We start from the raw sequence: 19,163 nt of genomic DNA on the forward strand, positions 1-19,163 counted from the left end.
GCCAGTATGGCTGGGAGTCAAAGCTTGGTCTTTATGGAAACTCACAACCTGTGCTATGCCTCAGTGTGCTGTGGCTGCACCTCCTTAAATTACACTGCCCTTTGAAGGGACCGGATACTGCAGCGAAGACAGAAAATCATCCATCTAACACTACTGCAACTACTTTAGGATTATGGACTCATTTCATTTGGTGCAGTTTCTAGAATGACACTTCAGAAGTCGGATCACATTGCTGAAGGACAGAATGTCTTTTCTTCCCCCTCATAATAGGATGATTATGGAAAAGGTGAAAGGCAGTCAGATGAAGGTGAGCAGCAAGACTGGACATCCTCCTGCCCCCACAGAATCTCTCTAGTTCAACCATCTGAAGTGAATGTATCTGGAAAGCAGGAAGGAAGGAAGGCATGAACATTCCAGACATTAAACAGAGGCACAGGAGTTGCTGCACTGCAAGTCTGCAGAGATTTTCCAGGAATCGGTGAAATTGCACAACAGGATTCACTGCTGTGCTGGAATGGGTTGACCATAACCTGCAGCGACTTCAATTTTTTTCATCTGCATGTGTACAGCAGCCAAAAGCACAAGCTCCATGATCAGTCCCTGGAGCAAAGAGAGGTGCAAGTAAACACACAAAACACCAGGCAGGTAACGGGGTCGGCAGTGTTGGAAGCAGACACAAACTGAATTAGCAAGGTCTTGGTCACAGACTGAGCGAGAATTCCAAGCAAGCAGACAAAGTTTCAGAGACACAGGACGTAGATTCTCAGTGTTGGAGTGACAAGGCAAATGGAGCCATTAAATTGACCTCACCTCACTGAGTACAGGCAGGTGGGCCTGTCACTGAACCCAGACTAAAACCACTACAGTTACTGGCAAGTAAACCAACAACAGTTGGCATATTAGGCTATTGCCAACTGTCCAGCAGAGACAAGTCAGGGAACAGAGTAAGCAGAAAAGGAAATCTATTAAATACAGTACTCAGCTATTCTGTCGTGAGAAATGGAAGAGAGTCACATCTGAAAACAATGACAGTGTGCACAGCAAGAGTTCAATTCAAGGGGGTGTGCAGTGGTGAAGTCAGATGGTACTGATCGGATTACCTTTCAGCTGAAGGTAAGATAAAAGTTTTCACATCAACAATTACTACAATATTCAGAATAATTAGATAGTTCCAGGTCAAACTTCGTGCAAACCCCTTCAACAAATGAATGTTACATACGGAAACTAAAATGTGAAAGGTCGGGCAATCCTTGATTAATCCGATTTAAAGAGCCATTGACCAGAGAACCAGCATTCTCCCCAAATTCTTTCCTTTTTCATGGGATGAGACACAGGAAAGGCCAGCATTTTTCGTCCATCGCCAAAATGTCCTCAAGTAGTAATGGTGAGCCTAAATTAATGTTATCACTAAATCGTTACCACATTTGATTAACTCAGCCTTTCTGCAATATTGGAAGGTACAGCCTTAATATAATCATGCAAGCGACTGAAACCACTGAAGTGTAGCCATGCAGCCCATAACTACTGCCACACCACAGTGGCTTGCAGTAAACAGCATGGCTTGTGAATACTAAAGTCACAATTGCTATAGCAACACAGCCTGGGAAGCTTCATCCATGACTGAAGATGTGGATTGCTAAATGGAGCCTTTGATGTAAACACCAATAAACTGCCAGGTCCACACTGCTGCTGAAAGTAAGCATTTATACACTCAAACCTCAAGGTGGAAAATTCCATTCAAAATGTACTCTGCGCTGTTCTACATTTCAACTTCCAGTAAATCAAGACTGAGAGCCAACAGCCATTTATTTTCCTCTCCAATTTTGTTATGTTGTTTTCTACAGACTGAGGATTCTGTATAATTTCAATATTTTAAATTCATTCATTCAGTGGCTGTGGGCAGCAGGGGCAAGGCCATCGTTTATAACCCATCCCCATACAACTGAGTACAATTGACCGTGTTACCATATGGCTGGTAGTGCCAGGCTGGCCAGGCCAGTGTAAATGAACCAATAGAGTTTTCATGCAATCAAGGTTGCGAGGTCACCATTGCTGATGCTTTGAAATAAAAAAAAATCAGAATTATTTAACTGGCTGAATGTAAGTGCCCCAGAATCCATAGTGGGAATTAAATTTACATTACTGGATCATGACCTGGACCTCCTGATTACTTGTGCAGTAACAGAATCATTAAGCCACCATGTGCCCACGTTGCTTTCTGTTCCTGAAAATTATTCACAGGGTGAATTTATATGTTTGTGATACTTTTCATGAAAAATTGGATGATACGGATTAGCATGTGGTCGCTCAGCCCATCTCTGTAAAGACCTATTCAATTATTCTGACTCCCCTCCAGCCCTGAGCAGTTTTCTCCTTTTCAGGCCAGGGTGTAGATAATTTAATGTTTTCAATTGTTCAATTGCTCATGGGTAATAATGTTCGAATCCTTTTTTGCTGCACTTCCATTTTATGAAGGTAGAACAGGAGCTCTCCAGAGTAATGTATTTATTTGTACAATTCATTTCCTTCGCCCATAGAAAACCTCATTAGGCAAACATAGACAGCATCACACGAACCACTGTTTAAATCAGACCAATGAGATGCCCATACACCTCGTTAGTGAATGACTCAGAGGTTTCAAAATCCCCTATATATAAGGAAGTGATTAGAAATAGTTCTGCAACACGTTAACAGCACATACTAGCTTTACAGATTTCTTCATTAGTCAGTCTTTGAAATATTCCATTTGGACCAGAGACATCGCAACACAAAATCAGCAACTTTATTGGCCGCCGCCTTTTCATTTTCCAACCTCTCACCCATTTCCACTCTCTGATCTCCCTGCTGAGTTCATCATTGGCCATGGTCTCAAGTCAAACTGACTCTCCCATTGAAATATCTTCCTTGTGGATCTCTGGGATCCAGCTAGCACCTGGACTCCCCTGGCACCCCATACCCATTCTAGAAGATATACAGGAGAATCTCGATTACCCAAACGTGATAGGCGGGCAATATTTTGTGCGGATAATCAATTATTTGGTTAAATCGATTAAATGCCTTTCCTCTGGGACTCGGAGTTTTTAAAGTCTGCTTCTTGTTCAGGAGACTGCAGCAGCACACCGTGCACAAGGCCCCACCCCCAACCCCATCCAACTCGCCCCCACCCCAAACCCCGTCCAACATGCCTTCCCCGTCCCCAACCCCATGCCACACCACACCCCGCCAACATCCCCTGTCCCCAACCCCATGCCACACCACACCCCGCCAACATCCCCTGTCCCCAACCCCCACCACCTCTCTGGGGCAGTTGGGCTGGACACCAACAATACTGCTGCTGCCTTTGTGGGGTAAGTATCCAAATAGCACACGCACACAGCCCCACACACGTTTTACCAGGTTCCACATTTGCTCTGTACAGGACAATGCTGGAGAGATTATGTGGTGAACGGGGTTTTAGGATATACCCCTCTTTAGAACTCCAGGGAAAGTGTGAGGAGAGGGAGACGGTGCCTGTTTAATCACTGTAACCAAAAGACGCAATCACTGTTGGAAACACGTCCTTGATACACTGTTTCCATCAGGACGGTGACATGTCCTTCGGATAATGCAATTTTCGGATAACTGGTATTCGGATAATTGAGGTTCTCTGTATCAATTCTCTCACCCAGGCAGTGGTCAGCGTGTTGACTTCACACTGCTGTGTGTCTCTTCACTGAATGACTGCACAGCTCTCTCAAGGATCCTGACCAACCCAGAGCCAAGTTCAGAAGTCCACTATGGACTACCAAGATTACCGACTTTCACTTGCTGAATACCTCTTGCACCTATACATACATCACCCTCAGTGCTCCAACATTCTAATCCATGCCATTCAATCTGCAGGTTTATCGTTCTTAATGCCTTTCTGATTGGCCTCTCAAGGGAAAACAGTTTATCCAGAATTTCACTGCTCCCATACGATTCACAAAGCAGCAAGATATTCACACATCACTAACGCTGGGTCCAGGATGCTAAGCTCTGATCTCCAATTTTACAAATCCTTTTACGACCTGCCTATATCCTATCACTGCATCTTCCTCCAGCTTGTGCCTCTTTAAACCTCCCCTTTTCCAACTCTAGACTAATGCCAGTTCTGCACCAGCCGTTCTAACATTTTTAACCACCTCTGGCACAGGCTTTGACCAGGTGTCTGTCCTTCCAAATTCACTTCGGCATATTTAAAGCTAAATCATGATCTACAACAAATCTAAAACCATAGGGGCCTAACTTAGTGGTCTATAAAAACCATATGAGATGCATTTTTCTGAAGGATAACTGCTCTGTAACACTTTAGAGACAGCTGTTTTGTTTTAAACCCAGCTTCCCATTACAATTTCCATTCTTTCCCATTGCCAATGAGCTCAGAATCCCCAAATGTGTCACAACCTACTAGATCAGGTTTTATTGCATGGTGAGAGTAGACTATAGATCAGATTATTTGCACCAATGGATTTAGTGCTTGCATTTTAATTTTGCGATTTGCTTAAAGATAATATTAAAATATTCTCTTGTGAATTGCAGTTTTAAAGCTGCATGCATAGCTGTAATAGATTTTATGTTTCAATGTATAAGGAAGTGCCTGCACACTTTACACACACACACACACACACCTATCCCCACCTGAGGGTAATTTGGATTTGGATTTGGATGGCGTTAAATCAGATATTAGCGAATCAGGAGCCTACTTTATATCTCTCCTGATCTTTACATTTCCACTGACATCAAATGTAAATAAGTCAAGAGAGATGCAAACCTGGTTTCTTAAACCTGGCCCATTTTATTCTGTCAAAGTCAAATTTACCTCCCTTGTGCTTTTCAGAGGTTTTACCCAAAGATATTAGAAGATGAAGAGATTGGTAAAATAACCCTCAGGTTGCTGAAGTCTCATTTTGCATATTAGGGGGTAAATCCATCACAGCCAGAAGTGAGTAATAACTAATGCCATACAGTTTTCAATTATAAGCCATATAGAGAATACTTGTAACTGTGACTAGGATAGAAGATTTGCCATAGTTCAATACCAAATTGATTTAATCAGCTCTCATTCAGCATTTGGAAATCTGCACATAAAAAAGATGCAAGTCAATACCTTTCCACATCCCAAGGTACTTCACTGGAGCAGCAAGTAAACGAGATCCGGTGACATTAGGTCAGGTGACGTAATGTTTAGTCAGAGTGGTAGGTTTGAGATGAGGAAAGGTAGAGGGGTGAAGAGGTTTAAGGGGGGTGTTCCAGCACTCAGAGCCAGGCATCTGAAGACATTGAAACAAAAATCTGTGTTGCTCATGCCCCTGGAATCTACAGAGCGTCCTCAATGAAAGCAGGTGCCACCAAACTGCTTCCAACACAATGTGAACTTTAGAAGGGAACTCTTTATTACAATCTAGGAAACGCAACAGTCAATTTGCACACAAAGCTCCCACAGACAGCAATGTGATAGGGATGTGGAGAAATATATCATAAGTTACCAGATACAACTCCCTGCTTAATAAATACCTGTGTAGATGATGCAGTTTTTAAAGCTGTGGGGCTCACCCCAGCTCATTTAAGGACATTGAATATAGTTCCACAGTGAGCGCTCTCAGCACCTCTTTTCAACATGCAAGTTTGAGCAGCAATCACACATTGCAGATAGAACATAACAATATAGCGCAGATCAGGCCCTTCAGCCGTCGTTGTGCCAATCTCTGAACTAATCTAAACCCAACACTAATCTAACACTATTCCATCAGCATCCATATCCAAGGACTATTTAAATGCCCCTAATGTGGCTGAGTTAGCTACATTGGCAGGCAGGGCATTCCACACCCTTACCACTCTCTCAGTAGAGAACCTGCCTCTGACATCTGTCTTAAATCTATCACCACTCAATTTGCCCCCTTGTACAAGCTGACGTCGTCGTCCTAGGAAAAAGACACTCACTTTCCACCCTATCTAATCCTCTGATCATCTCGTATGTCTCTATTAAATCCCCTCCTAGTCTTCTTCTCTCCAATGAGAACAGACCCAAGTCCCTCAGCTTTTCCGTATAAGACCTTCCCTCCAGAGCTGGCAGCATCCTGGTAAATCTCCTCTGCACCTTTTCCAATGCTTCCATATCCTTCCTGTAATGGGGAGACCAGAACTGTACACAATATTCCAAGTGTGGCCGCACTAACATTTTGTATAGTTGCTGCATTACATCACGGCTCCGGAACTCAATCCCTCTACCAATAAAACCTAACACACCGTTTGCCTTCTTAACAGCACTATCAACCCGGAAGGCAACTTTCAGGGATCTATGTACGTGGACACCAAGATCCCTCTGCACATCCACACTACCAAGAATCTTTCCATTGACCCGGTATACTGCCTTCCTGATATTCTTCCCAAAGTGAATCACCTGACATTTAGCTGCATTGAACTCCATTTGCCACCTTTCAGCCCAATTCTGCAGTTTATCCAAGTCCCCCTACAACCTGTAACATTCTTCCAGACTCTCCACCGACTTTAGTATCATCTACAAACTTACTAATCCATCCACCTATGCCTGTGTCTAAGTTATTTATAAAAATGACAAACAGCAATGGTCCCAAAACAGATCCTGTGGCACACCACTAGTAACCGGACTCTAGACTGAATATTTTCCATTAACCATCACTCGCTGCCTTCTTTCAGAAAGCCAGTTTATAATCAAAACTGCCATATCACCCTCCATTCCATGCCTCTGCATTTTCTCCAACAGCCTACCATGTGGAACCTTCTCAAAGGCTTTACTGAAGTCCATGTAAACCATGTCAACTGCCCTACCCTCATCCACATGCTTGGTCACCTTCTCAAAAAACTCAATGAGGTTTGTGAGACACACCCTGCCCTTGATGAAACCACATTGCCTATCTCCAATCAAGTTATTGCTTGCTAGAGGATTACAAATCCTCTCTTATAATCCTTCCCAAAACGTTTCCTACAACAGACGTCAGGCTCACTGCTCTATAATTACCTGGGTCATCTCCACTGCCCTTCTTGATCAAGGGCACATTTGCAATCCTCCAGTCCTCTGGTACTAAACCTGTAGACAATGATGACTCAAAGATCAAGGCCAAAGCCTCCATCATCTCCCACCTAGCTTCCCAGAGAATCCTTGGATAAATCCCACCCGGACCAGGGCAATTGTCTACTGTCACACCTTCTAGAATTGATAACACCTCCTCCTTATTAACCTCAATCCTTTCTAGTCTAGTCTAATATCCCATATCTCAGTCTTCTCCTCTACAATATTCTTTTCCCCGAGTGAAAACAGATGAGAAATATTTGTTTAGCACCTCTCCGACCTCCACAGGGTCCACACACAACTTCCCACTTCTGTCTTTGACTGGCCCTATTCCTACCCTAGTCATCCTTTTATTCCTTACATACCTATAGAAAGCTTTAGGGTTCTCCTTTATTCTACCTGCTAAAGATTGCTCATGTCCCCTCCTTGTTCTTTTTTTTTGTAAATATATTTATTAATTAGCAAATTTTTTTAACTTTAAAAACATAAAATTTTTAAAAGAATCAATAACAAATATCAGTATAATAAAAAGAAAAAAAAACAAATTACAATACAACTACATCTACTAACTACTAACCTACACTCTAATACAAAGCAAACCCTAACACTGTGCAAAGCAACACCAAAAAGATGGAAAGAAAGAAAAGCAAAAAAAACCAAAAAAAAACACAAAATACAGAACAGCTATGCTCGGCGCAAGGCTCCCAAACAAAGGAACGGGAGCATTGTATATATATACACCTGTATTAACTCGGGAGACCCCTCCAGGGCCCAGAGCTTGACAAATCTAATCATCCTGGTTAAACAAACACCCTAGTTAAGATACCTTGCTCTTCTTAACTCTCTCTTTAAATCCTTCCTAGCTATTCTGTAACCCTCCATCGCCTCATCTGAACCATCTTATCTCAACGTCACATAAGCCTCCCTCTTCTGCTTAACAAGAGATACAATTTCTTTAGTAAACCACAGTTCCCTTACATTATCACTTTCTCCCTACCTGACAGGGACATACCTATCAAGGACACGCAATATCTGTTCCTTAAACCAGCTCCACATTTCGATTGTCCCCACCCCCTCGTTTTGCTACCCCATTCAATGCCACCTAAGTCTTGCCATCTAAGGTTAACCAAGATAAGCTCAAACAGCACAGGGCAAAGGATCAAACTCAGAACTTTCAGACAGGTACAGGTTTCGAAACAGGATGAGAGAGCACAGTCTCAGAATAAAGGGGTGCCAATCAAAGATAGAGATGAGGAGGAATTATCTTCTCTGAGGGCGGTGTGTCTTTGGAACTCCTTGTCCATAGAGCGCTGTGGGGGCACAGTCCTTGTGTACATTTAAGGCTGAGACAGAGAGATTCTTGATCAGAAGGAAAATAAAGGGTTACGGGGAACAGGCAGGAAAGTTGACATCAGCAATGTCAAATCTATCATGATCCTACTGAATGGTAGAGCAGGGTCAGGGGCCGAACACCCTCTTATAGAAAAACTCTAACAGCAGTGCAGGTTTGAAGGGCCGAATTGTCTACTCCTGCTCTTGTAACCTGAACAAAGTTTTTGAAACATCTTATGAGAATTCTTAGCAAAGCAATGGAACTGCAGAATTAAACATGCCTCTAATGAAAAAGGAAATTAAAGGATCACATGATGAAACATGGAAGTTATGTGTCTTTTTCCAAGGTTGGGGGATTTCAAGACTAGGGGGCACATTATTAAGGTGAGGGGAGGGAGAGATTACAAAACAGGACATGAGGGGCAAAAGTTTTACACAGAGGGTGGTTCCTGTGTGGAATGAACTTTGGAGGAAGCAGTGGATGTGTGTACAGGTTACAATGTTTAAAAGACATTTGGATAAGTACATGAATGGGAACGATTGGAGGGATAAGGGCCAGGAACAGGCAGGTGGGACTAGTTTAGTTTGGGATTATGTTTGGCATGGACTGGTTGGACTGAAGGGTCTGTTTCCATGCTGTATGACCCTATGTCTAAGTGCCCTGTTCACCAGTCCTGTATAACCATTTCAAGAGAAAAAAAAGTATTCAACAAAGTGGCTGCTGAAGAGAGATTCCATCCTATAGAGACAAAATTAGCTATTCCAACACAGACAATGGCACCCTGCAGCGGTGAATAACTCTCTCCTTTCTCCTCAAAATGTGGATGGATTATTCACTACTTAATGGCTAGGACATTTAAAAAATAATGTAACCCCTTCCACTTCAGAAGTCATACTGGACTTGAAATCTTCTCTTTCCCTCTCCACAGATGCTGCCAGACCTGCTGAGTTTCTCCAACATTGTGTTTGTTTCAGATTTCCAACATGACACTTTTTACCCTGCACATGCAACAACGACCAAAGAAAAGCAAAGTGAGATACTTTGGATTGTACTACAGTACTGGAGAAAGATCACATAATCCAACTGTTTGTGTGGATGCTTGAACAAAGACCAAAGAACATTCCAGCACAGGAACAGGCTCTTCGGCCCTCCAAGCCTGCACCGATCCAGATCCTCGATCTAAATCTGTCACCTATTTTCCAAAGATCTGTATCCCTCTACGCCCTGCCCATTCATGTATCTGTCTAGATACATCTTAAACTACACTATCATGCCTACCTGTACCAACTTCACTGGCAACACATTCCACCACCCTCTGTGTAAAGAACTTTCCATGCATATCTCCCTTAAATCTTTCCCCTCTCACCTTGAACGAGTAATTGAGTCCCCCACTCTGGGGAAAAAGCTTCTTGCTATCCACCCTGTCTATACCTCTCATGATTTTGTGGAACTCAATTAGGTCCCTCCCTCAACCTCCACCTTTCTAATGAAAATAATCTTTATCTACTCAACCTCTCAATAGCTAACTCCCGCCATACCAGGCAACACCTGGTGAATCTCCTCTGCACCCTCTCCAAGGCATCTACATCCTTTTGGTAATGTGGCGACCAGAACTGTATGCAGTATTTTAAATGTGGCCGAACCCAAAGCCCAATACAACTGCAACATGACCTGCTAACTCTTGATGAAGGAAAGCATACCGTATGCCTTTGTGACCACTCTATCGACCTGTGTTGCCACCTTCAGGATACAATGGGTCTGAACACCTAGATCTCTCCGCATATCAATTTCCCCCGGGCATTTCCATTTATGTATGGTTTGACCTAGAATTAGATCTTCCAAAATGCATCACCTCATATTTGCCATTTCTCCAATCTGTCTATATTCTGCTGTATTCTGACAGTCCTCTTCACTATCTGCTACTCTACCAGTCTTAGAGTCATCTGCGAACTTGCTAACCAGACCACCTATACCTTCCTCCAAATCATTTATGTATATCACAAACCACAGTGGTCCCAGATTGATCCCTGTGAGACACCACTGATCACAAGTCTCCATTTTGAGAAACTCCCCTCCATGACTACTACTACTCTATCTCCTGTTGCCCAGCCAGTTCTCTATCCATCTCGCTAGTACACCCTGGACCTTATTCAACTTCACTTTCTTCATCAGCCTACCATGGGGAATCTTATCAAACGCCTTACTGAAATCCATGTATATGACATCTACAGCTCTTCCCTCGTCAATCAACTTTGTCACTACCTCAAAGAATTCTATTAAGTTGGTAAGACATGACGTTCCCTGCACAAAACCATGCTGCCTATCACTGATAAGCCCGTTTTCTTCAAAATGTAAATAAATTCTATCTCGCAGTATCTTCTCCAGCAGCTTCCCTACCACTGACGTCAGGTTCACCGGTCTATAATTATCTGGATTATTCTACTACCCTTCTTAAACAAGCAATTCTCCAGTCCTCTGGGACCTCACCCATGTTCAAGGATGCTGCAAAGGTATCTGTTAAGGCCTCAGCTATTTCCTCTCTCGCTTCCCTCCGTAATCTGGGATAGATTAGTGGGCGGCACGGTGGCACAGTGGTTAGCACTGCTGCCTCACAGCGCCAGAGACCTGGGTTCAACTCCCGCTGTGACTGTGTGGAGTTTGCACGTTCTCCCCGTGTCTGCATGGGTTTCCTCTGGGTGCTCCGGTTTCCTCCCACAGTCCAAAGATGTGCAGGTCAGGTGAATTGGCCATGCTAAATTGCCCGTAGTGTTAGCCAAGGGGTAAATGTAGGGGTATGGGTGGGTTGCGCTTCGGCGGGGCGGTGTGGACTTGTTGGGCTGAAGGGCCTGTTTCCACACTAAGTAATCTAATCAGATCCCATCTGGACCTAGGGACTTGTCCACCTTAATGCCTTTTAGAATATCAACACTTCCTCCCTCTTTATGCTCAAATTGGGATCAGAGTAGATAACACAATCTGCCAAAGGGAGCATCTCGCTCAATGTTCCAAATTCTGAATCATGTTTTGTTAAGAAAACAAAAAGAGAAATATTGTATGTCTCCATCTCTACAGCAGGCAGAGATTCCCTGGTAAAAGCCTTTGGATTTTCTACAATGGTAATAAACAAAAGACTGAAAGATCTGAAAAATTCTGGAAAGAGAGAATACTTAATTACCTTATCTTTTTACTTGCATCTTACTTGGCCAAGTTTAACACCTCATACTTGGTAAAATTGTATTTGTTTTCTGCATACTTGGGAAATATATCTGTTTGCATAAGTTATTGGGAAGTTGAATATACTTTTACACTTTTATCTTAGTGGACTTTAGCAATGACACTAATCCCTTACTTGTCTAGCTCTAACTTGCCCGTCTGGCTTAATCCTTACAAACTGCACACCATCAGGTACACACTGAATTAGTAATCTCGTAGCCACTTGAAGTTTAAAATCTCTGATGCATCCAAGTGGTGAATGGGAAGACTATAAAACCATTCCATCCTTCACACAACACGCATTTCCATGTTCAGCCCCACCCTCTCCTTGCAAACAAATACTTCCCTTTGACCTAACCTATACCTAGATAAAGGTTCATAGCAAAATAATGAAGTAACCCATTACACATACATGACACAGGCTGGTAAATATATGAAGGACCATGTGCAATTATGAAAGATGGGATTACTCTGACGAAAAGTAATGGAGGAAGATGAAGGGAGAGGTATATCATTGGATATTATGAAGTTATACACAGTAGGTAATTGAAAGAAATGCTGAGAGACTGCTTAGTATTGAGGTCTAGGCTTTATCAGGCTGAGATTAGTCTGTGATTGCCTGATTTTATACAAAGTACGGCAGATAGTCACTCTCACAGACTTGCCTTACAGCCATCAGGTTGCTGCTAGACCAGAGTGTGAGACAGCTCTCCTAGTTTTGGTACGATAAGGAATAGGACGCTGCGAGATGGAAAGGGCTGTGGGCCGTTGGCATTTCCGGTGCTTTAGTTATGCTGGGTGGTCTGTCCAGTTTCATTCCTTTCATCAGATTGTAGGCAGTGCAAATAATTGGGAAAACGTCTGGAACATTATCATTTTATTGCGTTGGGAATTTAATACAAAGTTGGGCGTTTACAACTCAGTGAGACCCCATGTTGAATACTGTGTATGGAGTCTGTCTCCTATTTTCAAGCTTACAAATTTATTGGAAGCAGTGCAAAGCAAATTTAAAAGACTAAAACCTGGAATGAGCAGAAAGATCTGAAATGTACTGCTTTTGAGGGTGGTTTTCACAATTTGATAATTATCTGAAGAGATAAAAGGAAATGCTAGGCTCGGAGGAAAAGGTGTTCCTGCAGATAGCTGGCACAACAGGTCAAATGGCCTCCTTCTGAGCTGTTACAATTAGGGCAACTAATCTACACGGAAGAACAAAATTTGAGTTTACAGAGAATATATGTTGAATTTTTGCAGGATTTACAGGGACTAATTTGCATAAAAAACAAGGGAACGTGTTAAATTATGGCCAAGTCAAATAATAGTGAAATCAGAAAGCACTTCAAAGATCAGTAGAAGCTTATAATTCTGGCACTTTCAAGGCACAGATCAATTGGTAGATCTTTACAAAGTAAAGATATCAAGGGATCTGAAGCAAAGGCGAGTAAATATTTTTGATGTACTAAGTGAATGGTGAAACAGCCTCAAGGGGTCATGGTACACAACAGCTCAAACAATAAAACGCTCTCCTCGGCAGGTCCAGAAGAACCAAATTAGAACCTCTCTCATAATGCAGAAATTTTCCAGCTCACAAGATTTCTTGCAAAAGTTTTACGATCAATTATAGTAGATCATGTTGCCTGACTTTAGCAGCTATTCTCAACAGGATGCATGGACAGAGGTCAGACTCACTCAGACATGTGCCAAACAAGTACAGCCTTTGAAGCTGTATCAGAGCAGCAATAGCAAGCATGGGGGATGATTCAGAGAGCATAAAAATAGGAAGATTCAGTAACATTCAAGAACTGCTCACTCCCAAATCCAGTCCTGTTGAAGGGCACCACATATGCCTATTTATATATTTAAAAAAGTACCAAATACAATCCAGATGCAAATGCAATTAATGTTTCTGTTCAATACTATGTTAAGCTCAGAACCTTCCTGTCCCTTAAGAATGACAGTGCTGTTAAACAACAGGTTATTAAATAACTTTTTTTGAGAACAAAGAACGATGGTGCGCCAGCCATTAAGATGCACAATTTGTCTGCAATTATTTAAGGAGTAGATACTTTTGAAATTTAGTTAAATTTAAAGTACTGAATAGAATAACAAAAACATGAAGATATTACCTCAGAAAACTGGGTTCATTAGAAATAAACACAGGTTAAAACGCTATGTCCATAGCCAGCTGATTTTACAAATCAAGCAGGTTGCACACTGCTATAATATTAGCGAGTTTTGAGATGATTTGTAGCTCAGGTTGAGGCTCTAGATGTAGGTTTGTTTGCTGAGCTGGAATATTCATTGTCAGACGTTCCGTCACCATACTAGGTAACATCAGTAAGCCTCTGGTGAAGCACTGGTGTTAGTGACCCCCTTTCTATTTGTGTGTTTCGGTTTCCTTGGGTTGGTGATGTCATTTTCTGTGGTGATATCATTTCCTGTTCTTTTTCTCATAAGCCCTATGCCCGAAATGTCAGTTCTCCTGCTCCTCAGATGCTGCGTGACCTGTTGTGCTTTTCCAGAATCACACTGTCAGCTCTGATCTCCAGTATCTGCAGTCCTCACTTTCTCCTGTATTTTAAAAGCGGCCTGACCAATATTTTGTACAGCTGCAACAAAATGCCCTTTTACCAAGACTCAATGCTCTGACCAATGAAGGCAAACATGCCAAAAGCCCACTTCACCACCTTATCTACCTGCAACCTCACTTTCAAGAACTACGAACCTGCACCCTCAGGTCCCTCTGTTCAACAACAATCCCTCCTGGACCCTACTATGGACTGTGCAAGTCCTACCTTAGTTTGCCTTATCAAAATGCAATACCCTGTAGTTATCTAAATTAAAATCCATCAGGAGCTTCTTGGTCCATTGGCCCAACTGATCAAGATCTCATTGTACTCTTAGATAACAATCTTCACCATCCACTGCACCACCAATTTTGGGGTCATCTGCAAATTTCCTAACTATATCGCCTATATTTACATCCAAATCATTTACAGAAATGAACAATGGAACCAAAACCGATCCTTGCAGCATGCCAGTGGTCACAGGCCTCCAGTTCAAATAGCAACCTTCTACCTCAGTATTCTACCACCAAGTCAATTTTGTATCCAAATGGCTCTTTCCCTGGATTCCCTGTATTTTAACTTTACTAACCAGAAGTGAGGACTGCATATGCTGGAAAATGAGTCGACAGTGTGGTGCTGGAAAAGCACGGTGGGTCAGACAGCATCCGAGGAGCAGGAAAATCGATGTTTCGGGCAAAAGCCCTTCATCAGAAATCCTGATTTTCCTGCTCCTCAGATGCTGCCTGACCTGCTATGCTTTTCCAGCACCACACTCTCAAGTCTATCTTGCAGGACCTTGTCAAAGGCCTTGCTAAAGTCTGTGCAGACAACGTTTACCACTCTGCCTTCATCTATCTTGTCAAAAACCCAATCAAATTTGCGACACATGATTTCCCATGCACAAAGCCATGCTGACTATCCATAATCAGTCCTTGCTTTCCAAATCCCCTCCAACAACTTAGCCATCAGTGATATCAGACTCACTGGTCTCTAGTTCCCTGGCTTGTCCCTGCAGCCTTTCTTCAATAAAGGTACCATACTAGCCACTCTCCAGACTTCCTCTACCTCACCCATGGCTATTGATGATAGAAGTATCTCTGCAAAGAGCCCAGCAGTCGCTTCCCGCAAGCTTTATCAGGAGATATCAAACTGAGGTTCCAGCCATCAATACAAAAGGAACTATGCAAAATGCTCTGCCTGCATCTTGACCAATGGCCTTCCATCAAATCAGAAACAAGTTAACTGAACATGTTTGCTGTATCATGCTGTGTCCAATGAGACTTGCTATCCAAGTCATTAACTACACAAAATATTTGGAAACATTCCTTTATTAGGTTAGTCCACCTTTAGTCAGCAAATCCCATTCTTCACAGAGCTCAAAAGGAGCCAGGTGCATGTTCCAAAACATGCAAACCCAGTCCAGTGCATAAATAGATCATGTACGTTGCAGGCCACGAAAATAGCTGCACCACAGACTCAAAAATAACTGTCAGAGCAGCTGACACTGTGCTGTCACTTAAATTTGCATTGCTTTAGCTCACCATGAAATAACCTACAAATGATCCACTTTTGGAAGGAACTCCTTCCTGAAATCTATAAAAATGATTCTTGTAAACTCAAGCTTTATGTTATCTAGTGGAATTCATTTAAACATTGGAACCCAGCCTAAGTTTAGACAACTGCACCAAGGGAATAGTTATCATTTTGAGTCATGATGAGAGATTCCCCTTGCAACAGAAAGCTACATGCAGCTCATGACAGTGATTTCTCCACATTTAAAACTAACATGTTACTTACGTGCTCTTGAAGTATCATTAAGAAAGGGTTTCCTGAAGTGTCGATACAAAGACTGACTGAACATTTGTCAATATCACGAGCTACTGGGCTTTGTATAAACTTAAAAATCACACAACACCAGGTTATAGTCCAACAGGTTTAGTTGGAAGCACTAGTTTTCGGAACACTGCCCTTTCATCAGGTGGTTTCAGAACAGCGCTCCGAAAGCTAGTGTTTCCAAATAAACCTGTTGGACTATAACCTGGTGTTGTGTGATTTTTAAGTTTGTACACCCCAGTCCAACACCGGCATCTCCAAATCTTGTCTAAACTTGAATAACGTTTTATTGATTCATCATTCAAACCTTCCCTACATTAACTTTATCCCAGCATGCGAATCCTATGATAGCTAAATAACTGGATTTGAGGTTTCCTTCTTTCTGTTCACATGAGAATTAGGGTTACCACTTCAAACTTAAGTCCTTCATTTCCATTCCCACATTGTTCATCTTTTTTGTTCCTCTATATCTCCCCCTTAGGCCACTCTCTTTTATCCTTAATCTTCTTAGGGTAATCTCCTCCCAGATGCCCACCCCAACTCTTCAGTACTGCAACCTTCCTGCTTTCTCTATCCCAGGCTTGCCTCCATCTCCGATCTGCCCACGCTTCCCCTCTGGGTCACTCCTGGAATTCTGTGAAGGGCCCACTGTCTCAATGCCCACTGCCAGCAACAACCCAAATGCACCATAATCACTCTCACAACAATCTGGCATATCCCCCAGTGTACCCCTGTAATGTTAAAAAATTTAGTTGGAATCTCTCTGGCCACAGATGTAATATTAAAGAGTTAAACTGCACTAAGTGAGTGGGGACAACATTCATGCGGGAATGCGAATCAGCCACACCCCAATTAGACAGACAGTCATTTGCTATTACTCCCTATTATCAAATTAAACTATCATTCAATCTCTCCCATTCAGAAATGCTTTCTGGCCATCCCCCACAGCTAGGACATCACACCTGCATGGTCTTGGGGAAATCACTGATCAGGAAATCGTCTGCATAATGATTCCCCAGAGATTAGAGCATTAGCGTTATCTCCATGGATGATCTCATCCTGCCATTGTACCTGGGGTAACATGTGACTGAGAGTAACTGGGGTTGACTGGAGTGGCATGTGGCTCTGGGGGCGTGGCCACAGTATCTATAAACATTGCAACTGACTTGTATAAAGGGGATGTGCTTTCTTTGTTCAGAGTCTCACTCTGACCTGATTTTGCATGCCTGTGAATGGAAGAGATTGAATGATAGTTTAATTTAGTAATAGTAGGGGAGTAGTAGCAAATGACTGTCTAATTGGGGTATGGGTGATTCGCATTTCTGTGTGAATGTTGTCCCCATCCACTTCCAGAACATTCATTCAGTGCAGTTTAACTCTTTAATAGTACATCAATGTCCAGACAGATATTCTAATTTAATCTTTTAACATTACATGCCCAGGAACTAGTCTTGTTTACCCCCTTCCTTCCTGACTCTCCATTCCCAGTGCTAATCCAGAGGGCTGTGCCTGTGGTCCAGCTATTACCAACACTCTCCTCACTTTCCTTCAGAGTGCAAAACGTAAGTGTAATCAAAGTCATCACCATCCACAAATTGGATGTCTACATCAACAGAGGCTGCAGGAACCTGGCTGAGGGTTGATGAGACTGGGGTGGCCATGGTGTTGTCGTCATTGGATCAGTAATCCAGAGACTAGTGCCCTGGGGACCGGAGTTCACATCCCATCACAATAAATAGTGACCTACAGTAAAACCCTGAATTGAAATGTCTAATGATGACCATTTGTGACGGTCGTAAAAACAAACCAGCTGGTTCACTGCTGTCCTTACCTGATCTGACCTACACGTCACTCCAAACCCACAGCAATGTGGTTTATTCTTAACTGTGATGTAATATCTGAATGTCCCTAACAAATCACTTAAGCTAAGGGCAATAAATGCTGGCCCAGCTAATAACACCCACATCTCTTGAATGCAAAAACAAGTGAATTTTACCTCTGTTCCTTTGACATTCAGTGACATTATTGTCACAGATAGCCCCAGTAACAACCACCTAGAGGTTACCATCGACTGGAAACTGAACTCTACAAGTATAAATGCTGCGGCTACAAAAGCAGGTCAGAAGGTAGGAATCCTGCAATAGGTATCTCACCTCCTGACTCCCCAAAGCCAGCACAAGGCACATGGAAAACTCCCCAGTTGCCTGGATGAGTGCAGCTCGACAAATCCAAGCAGCTTGACATTATCCAGGAGAAAGCAGCCCACTGGATTGGAACCACATTCCTAAATATCCACTTCCTCCACCACCAACACATAGTGGCAGTACTGTCCACTATCTACAAGAGGCACTCCAGCAAAGATCATTAGACAGCACCTTCCAAACTCAGGACCACTATCTAGGAGGAGGACAGCAGATACCCTGTATATGGGAAGCAAGTTCTCCTAGAAGCCATTCACCATCCTGATGTATAAATATATCACTGTTCCTTCACTGTCACTGGGTCAAATTCCTTGATTGCATAAATGGACTGCTGTGATTCAAGGAGGCAGCTCCCCAAGAATAATTAGAGTAAGTCAATAAATCATGGTGACATCCACATCCTAAGATGAAAACAAAACTTGTCCACTAAATGAGCCTCCTTGTCTGTGTACCTTCCACCACTCGCCCTGCCCATTGTCATAGTGCTCAGTAGCCTTGACCCGAATGGCTTGTTAGATACCAGCTGGAGAACTCCTAAATGACAAGGCTAGTATAAATAGATTTTAGGCAAAGATGCTTACTCTGCGTACTTCAATGACCCAGTGGCATGTGCCAAAATCCTAATGTGGTATTTAGGGACAAATGCAAATGCACAGCGCAGAAACCATTTTGGAATTCAAAGGGCGGTCACAGCATCTAATAAAAGAGCCAGGTACAATTACACGGTGACTCTAGGATGGTAATTGGAGGCATCCACTGAGCTGCTGAAAAAGGCTCCATTATAAACATCCTTCTTTTTAACAGATGTCACCAGCCATGTATCTACATTTAGTTCACTTGCAGAATAACCTCATTTCTCATCAGCAGCTGCCCACAGTGCCAAGATCAAAATCAAGGCATTACCATCAATGGTAATCAGGGCGTGGAACTGCTCTCAGCAAACTATG

The 19,163-nt window shown here is 42.7% G+C and overlaps 1 protein-coding gene across 2 annotated transcripts in view; it reads right to left on the reverse strand.

The window, feature by feature from the left end:
• Nucleotides 1-19,163, reverse strand: part of chmp4ba (charged multivesicular body protein 4Ba) — a 53,410-nt gene that overhangs the window by 17,631 nt on the left and 16,616 nt on the right. The window lies entirely within an intron of this gene.

Source organism: Chiloscyllium plagiosum, unplaced genomic scaffold (genome assembly GCF_037043375.1).
Source record: "Chiloscyllium plagiosum isolate Xiang-an unplaced genomic scaffold, Cpla_swu_hap1 HiC_scaffold_15, whole genome shotgun sequence".
NCBI lineage: Eukaryota > Metazoa > Chordata > Chondrichthyes > Orectolobiformes > Hemiscylliidae > Chiloscyllium > Chiloscyllium plagiosum.